This window comes from Odontomachus brunneus, unplaced genomic scaffold, assembly GCF_010583005.1.
Source record: "Odontomachus brunneus isolate Ranch 3 - 2012 unplaced genomic scaffold, Obru_v1 Obru_scaffold_041, whole genome shotgun sequence".
NCBI lineage: Eukaryota > Metazoa > Arthropoda > Insecta > Hymenoptera > Formicidae > Odontomachus > Odontomachus brunneus.
The window spans coordinates 939168-945037 of NW_022639491.1; positions in this window are offsets into that span (position 1 = coordinate 939168).

The window sequence follows — 5870 nt, forward strand, 5'->3', positions numbered from 1 at the left end:
ATATATATATATATATATATATATTGTATTAGGACAATCGAATATTTACTAACTTTGAAACAGATTTCTTGAGGCGTTACAACGTCAAACATGAGAAATACGACAGTAAATGCTTGTTTGTAAACACTGAAGTAGGACAAAGACCTGTACGTTGTTATTCCGTGAGATTCTCCATTGATCGTTCAAGTTCAACGGTACTTGCAGCTATAATGTAGAACCAAAATTTCGAGTCGGGCTACGTCCGCGACTTTGCAAGCTTCCAAGTCCGTTTATCGCGATGTGCTACTTCGAAAATAATCCCATAATTTCGCGAAGGAACGAGGACGTATCGTTTCATTCATTGACGATATTGATATTTCAACTTTGTATTCAATTGAAAGAGATTCCGCGTGTTGGAACTTTAGGGATGTTTGCGCGTCGCCTTTATGCAAAATTCAATCGCTTCTTCGTTCGCAAATCTGATCGTGAGGTGTCCGGCGCCGTTACGGATTGAGATCGAGCGACGTCGAAGCGCGTCGGAGACTTCAACGATCGGCCATACTTTCGCCGGTACGGACGTATGCACAATTCTGCGTCGTGTCGCGAGGAGATCGCGCCGTTGTCTCTCCTAATTTATTTGCCGTTCACTCCCGTAATTCTCGTTTTCGATGGATCGAGGTCGCCTGATTACGACGTCCCCCTCACGGTTGCCTGCCTGCGACCGGCAGTGGCGATATTAGCGGGGTTTGACTGGATCGAACGGCGATTTAACGTTTCACCCTCGCCGCCTTGCGCGCGACGTATGTGACGTCCATTGTCCTTTGGGGATTTTGTGATCCTCCCCGGTGAAGGAGAGGAGAATAAAAAGCGAGCCATGAACGAGCCGGGGTTGAAAGAATTCCGCAGACGACTTTAATTCGATCGAGACGAGAGTATGAATAATGGCGTTGTTTTATCGTGTTATCACAATATAATAGTAAATGTTAATAATTTGTTAATGGCCGTGTGATATATTTGAGACAATCCCTTTCTCCCATTTTTGTAAAATGAATAATTCGAATATTCTCTTTCTATCAAATTTCCTTTACTTTGATTCACAGTAACTATATTAATCTCGTCACTTGTTACAGACTAGACGAGACGAAGAAAGGAATCTGAACAATGCAATCGCGAATGGAAAAAGTTGCGTGTTACTCGCATTATCGTGTTTGCCGTACTTTAATTGATCGCGACACTCGACTCTTCCAAATGTGCAATGAAATAGAAGCATGGACCTGTGTGGGAACGTGTGCAAAGAAACGTGTCTTTTTATCTCATATCGTTTACTTATCTACGTGTTATAACCGTTTAAACATCGTCTATAATGAGAGTAAAGTATGGCTGTACTCCCATACTCCTATACTTTACTTCCATTGTAGACAGTCTTTTAACCCTTGTCATGAGTTTTTCTATCAGATCTATTTTTTCTGTAATAGTGTAGCCGGTCGTTTTTGGGATCGCTGATTACGAAAATCAGAATTGCAAACTTCAAAATGACGGATCCAATATGGCGGACCAATAATTCAAAAATAATTTTTATTTTTATGTAAAGTATTCGGGGCTTTCTCGGGTCGCTGATTACGAATCCGAAATCAGAATTGTAAAATTCAACAACCTGAAAAACAGTCATATAGTAATTTTCATAGAAAGTAAAACTTGTTGATTTATTGGTCCACCATATTGGATCGACTATTTTAAATTTTGCAATTCTGACTTTGGATTCGTAATCAGCGACCCAAAAAACTCCCGGGTATACTATAAAACAAATATATCTGAAACAAAAGTTTGTGACACAAAGAATTAATTATGATTTTTTACAACTAAACGATACTGTAAAAAAATTTGAAAAAATTCTAGAAAATACTTTAGGGCCTTTTGAATAAGCATTTAAATCGGTGTTTTTTTATTGACAATAGTTTAGTAGAAAATGCATTTTTTCCATAAAAAGAGCAAATTTTGAACATTTTTTTATTTATAGTAACTTTGCGAATGCAAATTTATGATCGTTGCTTTATGTTTTACACTTGTTGATGTACTGGGGACACTATAGAAACAAATACACCTATACCTTTTATCAATAAATACGTTAAAATAATTAAAAACTAAACGGAAAAAGGTGAGACGTTGAGAGTCCCATCATGACGCAAAGGGTTAAAGACACGGCATCGATGTCAGACTTAGGTTTGAAATTTGCGCTCGTGGCACTTGCTCCCGCGCCGGCGCACTGTTTGCTTTCGAAGGTGAACGACCGCAGACCGCAGCTGAGCAAGCAGGTGGGGCGACAGTGCTTATCTGAACCGCAGAGTGGGGATAGCAAGTCGTGCCGGTACTGCATACTGTCGCGCCCAGTGAAAGGTGACTTACCGCCGCGCTTCGTATTTCATTCACGCGTCGCGTCGCGTCGCTGTATATCCCGTAACTCGCTGCTGTAATAACGCGTGATCGACAGCGCTGATCGATACAATCGTTAATAACTCCACTTATACGCGTTGTAGCGACTTGAAACAGAACTCATTGGAAAGGGGAAATCACGGCGCTTCCGATAAACATGAAATCGTCCTTTTGTGCAATAAGGATCAAATAGCGTATCATGTAAGTACGAAAACAATTGATTTTTGTGTCTTGTGTTAATTCAGTGGACGTTAATTATTAATGTATGTCAAAAAGCAATGGAGATATTTTGGTTTGTAATGCGGAGATTCAGTTTTGTTTTCGACAGGTATTAAGTGCAATTTAAAAAAGAATCGAAATTATAATAATAATTTCTATCCAGCGCCGAATATTTTTTACCGTAGCGTTGGAGTTCAAGTAGCTGATAAATTTAACATCAGTAGTAGCGACATTAAGGGCCGGTTTTTCAGTGATAGTTTAAACTTAGATTTCAACTTAAAATCGATTTAAACAAAACAAACGTCTTGTTAGAATAGAGTTTAAACTTGAATCCAAGTTTAAACTGCTATTGAAAAACCGTTCCTAACTGTCCCTACTTCAATAACACATTTCAGTTATTGTGCACAGCTATATTTTGCTTTTTTGTGCGTGTACTTCCTGGAATATCGCAACGGTGTTTTCGAGAACTACCTTGAGGATCACCTCGAAGATCGTCGATATCGATCGCGGCCGCGTCGAGCAAATAGAGTTCTACCATACGACTGTTTGCGAGCTTTGACACGAGTTTCTGCATTTCCATCGCGCGATTTTAGTATCTTATAACTTAACTGGTCGAAATTCGAGCTTACCTGCTGCGACTTTTCGTGCTGCAATACAATAATGAAATTCTTCGTTACGCGTTATAACGATAACATTACAAAAGTAACGTGCCGCGGATTATTTCGTAATTCAGGAAATATTTAACGAGAATAATATGAAACGATATCTTCAGATACTGTTGTAAAGTGCTTGAGTATCTGTCATGTATCTGGAAGAGAGAAACACATCTTTCATTAAAAACCGTGTAAAATCGCTATTATAACTAATGCAAGCAATGAGAGTGTTGATTTTCGTGCTTCTTTGCAGATACAGAGTGGCCCAGGAAAATGGGTTTCCATTTCAAATTTTCTAGAGTTTTAATAAAATTAGCAAAAAATACATATATTTCCTCTAAAAAAAGTTAGGAATTTTTCAAATCAGTAACTGACTTTTGAGCCATACTGTACAGTTATAGCACACATCTCGGACATTTATCGTGCAATCTCGTGCAAGCTTAGTCGATCTCCCGCGAAACCGAGAATTCGGCAGAATCGCTATGCCGCGCGCGAAGGGTGAAAATGGGGAAGAGGACCCTGGTCTCGTCAGCGTCGCCGCGCCGTCGGCTATTGCAATTCGTATCGCGAGTCGTGCGGCAAGATCTCTTATTTTCTCGTTGTACCCAACGAAACCTACCTATATCCCCGAGCGTCTACCCTCGTTCCGAGGCTGCCATCCCCGCACGTCACCACCGCCTCCGTAGGAGCGGTGATGGTAGTAGTAGTAGCAGCACTGGTAGCGCCAGCAGCAGCAGCAGCCAGTCCTTTTCGTGTTCTCTCGACGTCCGACTCCGGCAGCTCTATCCTCCACGGAGGAGGATAGCACGCCAAGCTCTAGAATGTAAGGGATGATTTTGGAGATAGCTTGAGGGTCGCTCGGTACGTAGGAGTTGTAGGTTGGCGGACGGGTGGCGGCCGGGGGTGGTACGCGGGAACGGGTAGTCGGGTCGAGACGAGTGGTGTAGGAGAGAGCTGCCACGGTTAGAGAGGACGGAGAGAAGGTAGAGGGTGAGGGTGAGAGAGGAGAGAGCGAGAGATAGATAGATAGATAGATATAGAGAGAGAAAGAGAGAGAAAGAGAGGGGTCGGAGGATACCGGGGAGTATGGAGGGTGCGGGTTTGCGAAACGGGGACTGCGATTGGGATGCCCCGCGCGCGCGGAGCAGGGGGTGCTTGAAGTTGGGGGAGAGCGCGGGTGGCGGCGGGGGATGGAGGTGAGTCTGCGGAGTCTCAGGAGGGTGAGTTTGGCGCCGAGGTGTCGGCCTTTCTCTCCGGTGCTGCATGTTGGACGTGTAGGTGTGGGTGTGTGTGTGTTTCTACGTGCGCGCGCGCGCGCGTAAGAGCGCTCGTAGACGCTCATAGTTCCGTGTGGCGCTGGCTTGCTTAAATTTAAATAAACGATCCAACGCAGATGCAACGCCAGCGAGCTTGCGAGCAAGCGGACGCGCGTACGTCGCGTTACGCAACGACATTGATCACGGCGATCGCTCGCGGTTCAGGTAATTGACATTCGCGACAATGAGCGGGCCGATAGGGGCGAGATATCGACCGGGAACCAATGAGCGTGATGTAGGTTATGGGATATAGCGGATATAGACGCGCAGATGTCGAGCGCGCGGTGGGTAAATACAGTTGGTGCGAGGAAGTTTATTGAGACTTAAGGAGATCAAGCCGGAAAACCTGTTTTGCGCCGTTCGACCCTCTTATTTGCGATCTTGTTTTACTCTTTGACGGGAAGTCCGATTTAAAGTAACGCGGGCGGGTAAACGTGCGCACGCGGCATCCAGGGTGACTTAGATTTTCGCGTGTTACGAGAGAGCAGTGGAATACTCTCATCGCGACGATTCATCTGGATATAATTCTGGATCTAGGAAATTGATAATGGATACGTGAAACACGAACACGCTCAAATCGTACATATGTATTTAATATCCGATACACTCGCACGCACACACACACACACACACACACACATACACATAGAATCACTTCCGCGAAGTAAACGCGTCGAATACGTTGTTCCGTTACATCGTACGAAAATTCACCGGCGATTTATTTGGAACGTCACACTCGCAGTGGCTCGTAGCGGCGCGCGATATCGCGGATACAACGAAAGTTGTTAACAAACACCGACGTTTTCGTTCGAGGTACCGCTGCAACCTTGCAAATTGCGAACTTCCGCGGCCAGTGCAACGAGGAAGTCATGAATACATTATAGGGCGGATAATTAGACGCGCGATTTATAGATAGACTTGGAATTGTATCTTGCAAATGTCACGTCCGGCGTTGGGCCTGATTAAAAAGTATCGGGAAAAATATCGAGCAAATCGGGTTAATACGAATTTTCTATTCGTGACATTTGCCGACATCGTGACGCTCTTTTCTCTTTCTCTCTCTCTACTTTGTTTACTTAGTTGCGTCTGCGCTATTTCCTGTGTTACGAGGTCGCTGACGAAAGTCTATGGCACAGAGTTGCTTAATTTTCTGCCGAAAAGACGTATTCTCTATTTTTCACGCTCACGGTAATTGACTGTTTCCTGAAACGCATACTCGAGCATCCGATGCGATCGGGTTTCTTAAAAAATTGATTGACCAACGACGACGCGA